Here is a 12,308-nt window from a genome sequence, read left to right on the forward strand (position 1 = left end):
TCTTTTCTGATTGGACATTTTTCAAAGATTTAAATAACACAAGTATTTGAAGGCTGTGTTTTAAGAATACTTCATCTCTAAACCTTGTCCTAGTCTAGAGACACATTACCTTTTACTTATACCACTTATATTTTTGGATTGGTATTATTTAACATTTTTATTGAGGTATAGTTGATTCTCAATATTATATATGTTTCAGTGTAGAACACAGTGATTCACAATTTTTAAAGTTTATTTAACATATTTTCTTTAATCCTTTTTCATGCACATTTAAACTTATTGAATGTGAACAATGCAGAATAGCATACCTCTTCCCACAAAAAAGAATGAAACAAAATTTAAAAAGAAAACAAAACTAATAGATCTACGAATGTTTCCCTCAGTGTTCTTTTATTCTTCATTTACCGGAATGCAATTTCAGAGATCGTCTATTTACCCATGTCCTGGGCCAGTTGTCTGATTGACCCTCACTTTATTAAACAGGATGACATCAGTACATAAGCAAGCATACATACATGGACATAATACACACATGTACATGCTTAACCTGCTTATTAGTCCTTTAGTTCTTCATGCTCTGGTTTAATTCATTGTGCATATGTTCTTTTTAAAAATGGAAAACATTACACCCAAGATAAAGTGATAGTTAATGGAATTACTCATGGTTCAGATTACATGGTGTGTATTAGAAAATGAAAAAAATTATTTCCTTCACTCCTTTAAATTTCTCTGTGCTAGTGTCAAAACTATTTAAAGGAAAATATTGCCATTATTTAATACTGCCTTTTAGATTATCTCATGCTTTCTTTTTCCTGGAATTTAAAGGTATACTCATCTTATAGTCAGGTAATTTGTTTTTCTGTCTGTGTTTCCCCTTTTGGATTTTGACTGAACATTTTGACTATATATCATCAGAAATAAAAAGTGAAACACAAACAAGTTTTTCTTTTTTTAAGGATACCACCAGCCAGTTTCCAGAGATTGAGAGGTTGAGAGAAGCGATTATTGTCACTGTTAACTTTTTTCTGGGAAAACTAGCTCCTCTTTTTATTGGTACTATGAAAAATTTTTGCAACTTATTTTCTTTAAAAGATGACCCTTCAACAAAATGTCCGTTGTTTTAAAAACAGATGTATCTCATTTCATAAAAGTTAAAAAAAGAAAACCTTCTTTCTCCGTAGTATATTATGATAGTATCAGTTAGCTGGCATTACAAGCCAGAAAATTGTTCTAAAGCATCACTTATTTTTCTGGCCCACGTTCCAAAGAAAACCTAAGGTCCGATATAAACAGTACAGTTCATGAAAAAAAATGATATGAGCACATTTCGTTGGCAAAATAACACTAGAGGGCGCTCTTCAGCAGATTGCAAGAAAAGGTCTTCCTGGTTTCAGAGCTTGACTTGGTAATGGGGGTTTGAGAAGCTGGTTCAGGGAGTGGAGAAAGATGGCATTTAACCTTTTATAAGCTCTACTCTTCCCAAAAGACTAGAAAATTGCAATTAATGCCAATATTACAATACATACTATTTTTCTTAAAAAATGTTGTTTTAAATTTCAATGAAGCATGCAATTCTAAGAAATTAATAATCTCAATTGCATTCAAGCATCTCATATTTTTAAGAGGGGACATTTATTGTTACTTTTTTAATATAGTGTTGTAAGGTTATTCCACCATGTTTCATATTGTGTCAATATTCTTTTCTACATATGGAAAGGAAAAAAAATTACTGGTGTTTCATTTCTGTAATAGGAATACATTTATTTCTCCTCTTAATTTAAAAAAAAAAGTGGAAATTAAACCTAAAGTAACATTCTCTTCTCTGATAAACCTTTTTCCTTTCTTCTCCTCCCCTGTAGATGAATATCTTTTCCTTTTGAGTTTGCTTTGAAGCAACCTCTTTGAGTACTATTCTAATCGCTGTTCTTATTATTTTATCCTAGTCCACAAAACGGATGTGATCTCTAAATCATATATTTTCTCTTATAATCCTTGGCTTTTTCCTTCTCTCTTTTCTTTATCTCACATTTTCATTTCTCCTTTCTTAATACATCATGCTATAAGGCTACAAGAAAAGAATAGTCTAAAGATTATTAACTCAGTTTTTCCAGCAAGAATTCTGAATCTATGTAAACAGTTGACATTTAGATGTCTACCTATGGTAGAGATACAGTTGACAGGTCATCAGTATTAATGGGTTATAGTTAGAAAGCAGCAAAACATATCAGTTAAGAGACTGGACTTTAGAGTTAGGTCAACTTGATTTCCTACTGGCTTTGTGAGTGTGAATAAACGTCTATAAACCTTAGTTTCCCTACTGTAAACATGGGAATAGTAATAATAATACTTAAATTTAGAGTCGACAACTGAAATATATATATTCATCAATCACACAATAAGCAAGAAGAAAGTATTTACAATTAGTTCTTATTTGAATTTAGCTGTGATCTCTAATTACTATTATTGCCCTACTTGTTTAATTTTTATGCAATGCCTATTTGTTGTATATTATAAAAAAAGATAACTTACACTCTTCCTGTATGCAGGGTCTGGGCGTAAAGAAGTTTAAAGAACCTTATCCAAGACCTTCCCATCTGGGAACTGACTTGAAGACCCAGTGTCTCTGTTGTTCAGATGGGTATTTTGTGCTCAGTCACTTCAGTCATGTCTACCTGTTTATGAAATGCCTTAAATATCTTGAATATTAAATATTATATAATAGCCCTTTTTAGTCAGGCATATTATAACCTAAAAATCCAACTTAGCCTGACAAAGCATGTTTTAGGTCATTCTAGTAAGGTTACCAGTCATCCATACGGCACCCAAGTCATTTCAACTGCAAATGACTAAAGTAAAATAAAAATCTCTAGTGTTATATCCAGAAGGTAAAATTACATGGAGGTTTAGACTGTAAGTAGCTACACTGTAGTTCAGTGAAGTGACAAGGTTGATGTTTGTTTTGGTTGTCATTGAGAGAAGAACATCTATAAGGGAAGAAAGATCATTTTTTTGTGTTCCCATGACAGACTAAAAGTCCATATCTGATCAGAGAACCGTCATTCCTGCTCTTCAGAGACATTGCGTTCTCCCCATTCCACTAGGTTCCAAAGCATTCTTATTGCTAATAGTGGAAATACTTTTTCTATTCAGTGCTTAGTCACTCAGTCATGCCCAACTCTTTGCACCAGGCTTCTCTGTCCATGGGATTCTCTAGGCAAGAGTACTGGAGTGGGTTGCCATTTCCTCCTCCAGGGGATCTTCCCTACCCAGGAATCAAACCCAGGTCTCCTGAATTGCTGTGGGGAAGCCCATTGTGTTCATTATTTTCATTTTAAAATCTAACTTATTAAGCCTGTTTGCAGGGTCTAGGAATAAAGAAGTTTAAAGAACCTTTGACTTTCCACTCTAAAACTTTCTGGGGACCTCATCACATCATCAATTGCAAACATAAAAGCACACGCATAATAAAAGACTATAGACGTAAAGCAAAATTTCTTGATTAAGAGATAATACCTAAGGCTATCTACTTAGAAGCCTTTCCTAGATCCTTTTTATTTATAAATTCTTATCACTCAGTAAACTTTACTTCTCTGGCTGTCATCCTTATTGAGTCCAGTAAACTGAGTTAGATTTTCCTATAACCAAGAAAACTAAGTCTGTTGACACTGATGATTTTCTAGGAAGTATTCCTTTCTGTGAGCCAAACAAATCAGTTCCTAAGCGGAGTTAATGTTGTATAACATCTTGTTGCAGATGATACTTGTATAAATGAAACAATTTAAGCTAACTGGGTAGGAGATTAATTTCTGTTTCATTGGACAAACCACTAAACTCATTTGATTTTCTTGAAATCTTTTTTCTACTCATAGTTTGTTTCAAAGTTTCATCATTTGTTCCTATGTTATTACTATAAATATGTAATGCTTATTCTCTATAAAGGGCTTCCTGGTGGCTCAGATGGTAAAGAATCTATCTGCCAATGCATGAGACATGGGTTCAATCCCTGGGTCAAGAAGATCCCCTGGAGAAGGAAATGGCAACCCACTCACTCCAGTCTTCTTGCCTGGAAAATCCCATGGACAGAAGAGCCTGATGGGCTACAGTCCATAGGGTCACAAAGAGTCACCTTAGCTTCTTCATATGTAACATGAGAATAATGATAGTACCTACCGCATAAAGTGATTATGATAGTCTGTTAGGATAATACATTAAAATGATGATTATTATGTTTGACATCAGAAGGCTGATGAGAATTTGCTACACTACATGTGTCCTTTTCTCTAAAAGGCATTAAAATTAATTGCTCTTTTAAATTTTTATGTTAATTGAAAGATATTCTTTCTCTTAGAAGATCTTATCCATACCCAGGCTTCAGTTATCTGCCTTTAATTTTTTTTTTTTTTTTGGCCTTCGATTCTTAAATTTCTATCTGTCGTCAAGATTTCTGTTCTGCTTGATATTTCTAAACATAATCCCAAAGCAATATGTCTAAAACTGTACTTGTGATCTTCAAATTCGCACTCCTTTTATCTTTCATTCCTTACCTTTTCAAAATGGCTTCACTATATATCCAATTGCAGAAATATAAGAATCTCTTTTTGAACCTCTACTCCATGTTCAATTCATCAAGTTCTGTTAATTTTACTTTACAAATATCTTAAATTCAACCACTTCCTATCAATACTGAAGTGGGGAGTCTATCCCTTCTCTGGCAGATCATCTGAACCCAGGAATTGAACGGGGATCTCCTGCCTTGCAGGTGGATTCTTTACCAACTGAGCTATGAGGGAAGCACCAAAAATATGGACTATTTCACAGATTTGCGTGTCATCCTTGGGCAGGGGCCATGCTAATCTTCTCTGGATCATTCCAGTTTTAGTGTATGTGCTGCCAAAACGAGCACAAGGACATGTTGCCTCACTGTCGGGGAATCTAACCCCTGGTCTCCTGCATGACAGGCAGGGATACTCACCTAACGTCATCTAACGAGGACGGCAAAGTCGCTCAGTCATGTCCAACTCTTTGCAACCCCATGGACTATAGAGTCCATGGAATTCTCCAGGCCAGAATACAGGAGTGGGTAGCTTTTCCCTTCTCCAGTGGATCTTCCCCACCCGGGAATTCAACCGGCGTCTCCTGCATTGCAGGCGGATTCTTTACCAATTGAGCTGTCAGGGAAGTATCCATTACTACCACCCTAAGTCAAGTTACTATCATCTTTCTACTGCAAGACTTCCTGTTTTTCCTACATTCTTTCTTCTGACAATCACTTCTCCATATCACAACCAAGATGATGCTTTTAAAAAACACAAATCTGATTATTTCTGTCCTGTTCGTGAAACTTCAGGCTTCCCATTTCTCCTAAGATGAAGACTTGACATTCTTAATGTGGCATTCCAAGCCAAGCATGAGCTGGACTTTGCCTGAAGCTAGAAGTGAGAAGGGGAGATTGATCATATTAGGGTTGGAAGGAATTTTCAGAGGTGATAGGAATATTCTGTACCTTGCTTATGGTATTGGTGGTTTCATGACTTAATACATTGGTCAAAATTTATGGAACTGTACACCTAAGGGTGAATTTTGTTCATCTTAAAAAAGACAAATCCTGCCATGTGAGAACATGGATGATTCTGGGGTATATTGTACTAAGTGAAGTAAGCCAGACACAAAAAGATATTGTATGATTTCACTTATATATGGAATCATTTTTTTTTTCTTTAAATCCTACTCAGAGTAGAAAGTTGATTACCAAAGACTAGCGGTGGGAAAGAAGGGGAGACATTGATCAAAGGGTGCAAAAATTCAGCTATAAAATGAATTAGTTCCAGAGACCAAATGTACAGCATGGTGACTATAGTTAACAATAATATACTGTCTACTTGAAATTGCTAAAAGAGTAGATATCATTTGTTGTCACTACAAAAAATAATGGTGACTATGGGTGGTGATGAATAATGTTACTTTGTGGTAATTTGTCAAAATAAATAAAAATCAAAAGGACTAACCAGACATTTCTCCAAAGAAGACATACAGATGGCTAACAAACACATGAAAAGATGCTCAACATCACTCATTATTAGAGAAATGAAAATCAAAAACACAATGAGGTAACATTTCATGCCAGTCAGAATGGCTGCTATCCAAAAGTCTACAAGCAATAAATGCTGTAGAGGATGTGGAGAAAAGGGAACCCTCTTACACTGTTGGTGGGAATGCAAACTAGCACAGCCACTATGGAGAACAGTGTGGCGATTCCTTAAAAAACTGGAAATAGAACTGCCATATGACCCAGCAATCCCACTTCTGGGCATACACACCGAGGAAACCAGATCTGAAAGAGACCCGTGCACCCCAGTGTTCATCGCAGCACTGTTTATAATAGCCAGGACATGGAAGCAACCTAGATGCCCATCAGCAGATGAATGCATATGTGGTACATATACACAATGGAATATTACTCAGCCATTAAAGAGAATACATTTGAATCAGTTCTAATGAGGTGGATGAAACTGGAGCCCATTATACAGAGTGAAGTAAGCCAGAAGGGAAAACACCAATACAGTATACTAATGCATATATATGGAATTTAGAAAGATGGTAACGATAACCCTACATGCAAGACAGAAAAAGAGATACAGATGTATAGAACAGACTTTTGGACTCTATCGGAGAAGGTGAGGGTGGGATGATCTGAGAGAATAGCATTGAAACATGTATATTATCAATTGTGAAACAGATCACCAGTCCAGGTTGGATGCATGAGACAAGTGTTCAGGGCTGGAGCACTGGGATGACCCAGAGGGATGGGATGGGGAGGGAGGTGGGAGGGGGGTTCAGGATGGGGAACACATGTAAATCCATGGCTGATTCATGTCAATGTATGGCAGAAACCACTACAATATTGTAATTAGCCTCCAACTAATATAAATAAATGAAAAAAAAAGGAAAGGAAAAAAGCAAAAAGGATAAATTATGTCTCATTGAAAATGATTTTTTAAAGAAAAAAAATAAGAATGCGATATTTGGCTAATAATTTGATACCAAGAATTAATTATTGTAGTTTAAATGTCATCATCAGAGTAGGAAGCTATACTGCATAATCTCTGTCTATAAAGTTAAGTACTGCTTTCCAAGTCTGATTTCTAACATTCAGTGTTAGATGCTTCAAGTATTTTAAAAGTAGCATGCATAGGTTTTGCTTTTATAATTTTGTAAAGTCTGTATTATGATTAGAGATATTGCTATCAGTCAGTGATACTGCTGTTTCTAGCCCCAAACATCTTATAGTTTTTCTTTTAATAGAATCTTTGCTTCTTTAGCAATTTGTATCCCTGAACCACTGTAACAAGTGGCTCCTATTACATCTAATTAGGTTACAGGAGTTTCTATTATTTAAAATTTTCATCAGCTATGTGTATGTGTGTATGTCAGTCGCTCAGTGGTGTCTGACTCCTTGCAACCCTATGGACGTTAGCCCGCCAGGCTCCTCTGTCCCTGTGATTTCCAAGGCAAGAATACTGAAGTGGGTTGCCTCTTCTCCTCCAGGGGATCTTCCCGACCCAGGGATTGAACCCATGTCTCCTGCCTATCCTGCACTGCAGGTGGATTCTTTACTGCTGAGTTACTGGGGAAGCCCTTCATTAGCTATAATTAACTGTATTTACAATAAAATAATAGCTACTATTTATCAAGCACCTCTGTGTTTCAAGGGCTTTTTTGACTTTCAATCTACTTGTTCTATCTATACAGAAAAGAATGTGGAAATCATCAATTTACACTTGCAAATTTGACTGTTTCTTCTTTTAGATTTATCCATTTGTCCATCCTTTATTTTGAGGTTCTCTTATCAAGTACACATATATTTAGGACTTGTATGTCTTCTTGATGAATTTACCCTTTTATCATAAGGAAATGCCCCTGTTTGTTTCTGATAATATTTTTTATTCTGTTGTCATTTTGCCTGATGATTAATATAGCCATGCCAATTTTCTCATGACTAGTATCTGAATGTTATATATTTTTGCATCCTTTTAATTCTATGTCTTTGTATTTGAATTAGAATTTGTTGTTATATATGTGGCTCTTATATTTAAATGAACTGATAAACAGATATTACAAATAATTTATAAAGTTACCAATTATAATTTATAATACACTAAGTATTGACAAATATAATCCATATAAATAACATCTCTTTGATGTCCTCAGTTTTTAGGAGTGTAAAGAGGTTTTAAGATCAAAAAGTTTGAGAACCATTGCTCTCAGATACCACTAGGCAGCTTTTTGGACTTCTTTCTCATTGCACCTCCCTCCTGTTGGGTGTAAATTCCAGGTACTTTGATTTTCCTAAACTTGTTTCCATTTTTCTCAACCACATGAAACTGCCATGCTCTTCTTGGTTCCGTCTCCTTAGGCTGTGGTCTGGAAAGTGGCTCCAGAGAAAGCTGCGGTGATTAGGAGGCTTGCCTTGTTTGTTTCCTTCTCTTTGGGATAATAACCCTGCCTTTTGTCCAGTGTCTAAAACAAGTTGTTTCATATATTTTGTCCAGTTTTCCCATCATCACCCCAGCTTTCTGTCTGGAGGCACTTTTCAGACCACAACCTTAGGAGGAGCAACCAAGCAGAACACAAATATAAGGCAAGTCTGATACCGGTAACACCACTGGTCATCCAAGAGAATTGTTAAATGCTTTCGGATAAACCATCTAGTTTAATTTTCACAAGAATGGTACAACTGGGAATTATAATTTTTCCTATTTTAATAGAAAAGAAACTAAAGTTTTATGAAGGCAGGTTATTGTTAAGCCAGAGTCTGAGTCCTGGCAGTATAACTTCAGAGACTTAAACTCTATACTACAGTAACTTCCATTGGTTAAATTGATATGTATTGAGTGTGTATTATATGCTAGGTACAGGCTACACACTAGGGAACACAACAGTACTTAAAATAGACAAAATTCCTGTTCTTACCCTAGTAAGGAGAAACAAGGAATAAATTATTTGGAATCCTCCAATGAAGAATACTGGAGTGGGTAGCCATTCCTTTCTCCTGGGAATCTTCCCGACCCAGGGATCGAATCTGGGTTTCCTGCAGGCCGATTCTTTACCATCTGAGCCACCAGGGAAGCCCTAGTAAATTAGGTAAGTAAATCCTATTTTTGTTAGGCAAGTATTCATGAGAAAAAGAGAGCAATAAAGGAGAATATGAAATGATTCTGAGATGGGGAGTATTGTCAGTTTTAAATAGTGCATCAAAGAAAGATTTCATTGAGAAGGCAACATTGAAGGAGATGAAGAGTAAGCCATGAGAATAGATAACTAGAATAACAGGATAACAGGGGGAGGGCATGTCATATGCATAGGCGATGAGGCAGGAATGTACCTGGCAAGTCTGAGGAGGTTAGCGTGCAGGACTAAATAAAACGCACAGCAGAGAGAGCAGTATAGTAAGTGAGATCTTTAGTAGTGGAGGACCTAATGGCACAATGCCCTTTAAAACCTTTGTTTTTAACTTGAAAGAAAACCTCACTGTAAAGTTTTAACCTGTGGCATATCATGAACAGATTTTTTTCTGTGGCCATTATGCCAAGAAATACATTGTCGGCAGTGTGGGTAGGGAGGGACAATGGCAGCGAGAAGACAAGTTAGGAAGCTTTTGTGATATTCCAGGCAAACCGTGATAATAGCAATGAACGCAGTGAAAAGTGATTTGTTTTTTCTTGATAACAATAAAACTAATAATCTGTATGATGGTTACATTATTTGTGTTGGCATTTGTATTAGATTCCTTAAATTATACTTTCTTTATCATAGATCATCTGTCAATTATTAAGGTAGCTTTTAGAATCCTCTTTCAGTTCAGTTCAGTTCAGTTGCTCAGTTCTGTCCGGCTCTTTGCGACCCCATGGACTGCAGCACGCCAGGCTTCCCTGTCCATCTTTATCAGATGTTATTTCTCTCAATATTTTACAAATATGCTATATTTAAAAATAAATGGACAGGCACAGTTTCTTTATATCATCATCCACAAACAGTTAATAACATGACAGTGCTCACCATCACAAGTAGGAGATTTTGGCCAGCACAGTCACCCCACGGAACCTATTGTTCATTGTTTGCAAACATTGCCTGGGAATCCATATCTTCCTCTGAGGATTAACTCTATAAAACACAGCTTGTCCCTTCTTAGTGTTCGTACATGGCAATTATCTACCTTTAAGCTATAACTTTCTCTGAGACCTTATTGGGAATGAAACAGCTCCCTCTGTTTCAGGTTACAGAGAGAAACCTGACACTGGTGGTCATTCTTCAGAAACAATAGCTTTTTCCTTATACCTAATTTTCCCTAGGGACAAACAAGCAAGTACAGCCCTACCTTAAAGGCCAAAATGAGAAAAACAAATATAAAATGAAGGGGAAAAAAATCTGTGGTCTTCAGCTGTCTATGAACATTTGGCTTGTCTAGTGGTTAACAATTGGCTTTGAGGCCTTATAATAAAAACCCCTACAATTACAGTTTTAGTTTGTGCTTTTTATTTTCATGATAGTGAATTTGTCTCTGTCACATTGAATTGAGGACACAAGAAATTGGTTCGCAAACCTACTAATTTACTGTCTTCATTAACACATCTCCTTCCCTAATGGATCTTTTTATCTTGGGTCCAAGATGGTAAAAGAGCTGGTTTTCAATCCTGTTACTTATCTTGAGTTTATTTTTTGAGACTACACACAAATGAATATTCGTTGCCCTTGTGCTTTGGACATATGGAATGAAGTGCAGAAATTAAGTCGTAAAAATTCCTTCAGAATGGTAGCAAATAGCAACAGTTTTTAGCTGTTATTTTTTGCAGTCAAGGTTTAACTTAAAAGATGGTATAGATCTTAACACCCATGACTTATTACTGTATGAGTTCATAAAGTAACACCCTCCTAATCATTGACCTTGATTTTTTTTAAAGCTGTTAGATTGTCTTGTTAAATTTTGCATTGATTAAGTAGACTTAATCATACTAAGTTTCCTTCCCTTGAAAATGAAGGGAGACAATTAACATTTATAAAAACATATAATTACCATACCAAAAATTCATAGGATTCTGACTCCCTAGTAACAGAAAGATTGAAGTGTGCACTGTGGCAGTATGTTACCAATCAAGAAAACATCCCAGTTTCCCTTTAATGATATATTATGAATCTTACATCAATTTATCTGTTTAGATTGTTTTGAAACCTGTTTTTTTTTCTTGAAGTAACAATGTCTGAAACTTTACTTTGTTATGCCAAGTAGTCCTCTGTTTAATTTCATCATGTGTGTTCTGGGTTTACCACTTTCAAACTTCCAAGAGATGCCCCTACTTCTAGGATAAGCTGATAAATCAGTTTTTATCCTTTTAGAACTTTTATTATTCTCAGCTTTCAAGAGGGAAGCATCCAAATCATTTCAAATTTATCTCCCCATTCCCTAACTCTATTGACTTTCAGTGACCTATAAAGTTGGATTTTTAAAGTTTCAGATGTATGCATTGAATATCAAGTATGAATGCTTTATAGTTTCATGCAAGAAGCCCCCATGTGGATTCATTCTCATGTAATATGCCTTTTCAATGTCAGTATTATATTTTTAATTACAACTGTGGCTGTTGGGACACCCTGAGTGAAACTCTTCAGGGAATACATAGTAACCACTTAAGAAGAAAAATACTCATTAGCATAATAGATCATTTTTTGGTCTCTAATGGTTGAATCATCATAACGTTTTTAGTTATGTTCAATTACAATACCAACTGTTTATTTTATCCTCCATATCATTGTTCTTTGTTATACTGGCAGTGCCAAATTATGAGATGCAAATGTAGCTGTTTTTCTGTATTGATGCCAATAGGGGGAATGAGGAAACTTGTATACCAAAAATAATTGAGTTATTCTTTCATGTGAAGAAGCCTCTGAATCATGCTTTACAAAGAAAGCATTTAATGTAACTCAGTGGATTTTCTCTGTGTGATATAATTTCATAGAAATTCAGATATTACAATAGTTATTTTTTAAATGGTGATAGAGTTATAGTCAGAGGCATCAGTGGTTCACTGTTTAAAAACTACCCAGTACTTTGGTTTCTGCATAGGCACAAAAGATTTGATCCGTAGTTTTCTGTAACTCACAATGTGTCTGCTATCCAATTTGAAGACAGCAACTGGAACTTCAAACTCAATTATGTAGAAAGAAAATGACTGTTTAAATTTGAAGGCAGAAAATAGAGTTCCAAATTAGTGTATCCAGAACATAGAGTCTCTTATGACTTTCACAAAGTCAGG

At 35.6% G+C, this 12,308-nt stretch overlaps 1 non-coding gene across 1 annotated transcript; it reads right to left on the reverse strand.

The window, feature by feature from the left end:
• Positions 1 to 4,796: 4,796 nt before the first annotated feature.
• On the reverse strand, positions 4,797 to 4,903 carry LOC133055279 (U6 spliceosomal RNA). The gene has a single exon (XR_009692578.1). It is a non-coding gene; the product is annotated as a U6 spliceosomal RNA (small nuclear RNA).
• Between the last annotated feature and the right edge of the window lie 7,405 nt (positions 4,904 to 12,308).

Source organism: Dama dama, chromosome 4 (genome assembly GCF_033118175.1).
Source record: "Dama dama isolate Ldn47 chromosome 4, ASM3311817v1, whole genome shotgun sequence".
In the NCBI taxonomy this organism is placed as follows: domain Eukaryota; kingdom Metazoa; phylum Chordata; class Mammalia; order Artiodactyla; family Cervidae; genus Dama; species Dama dama.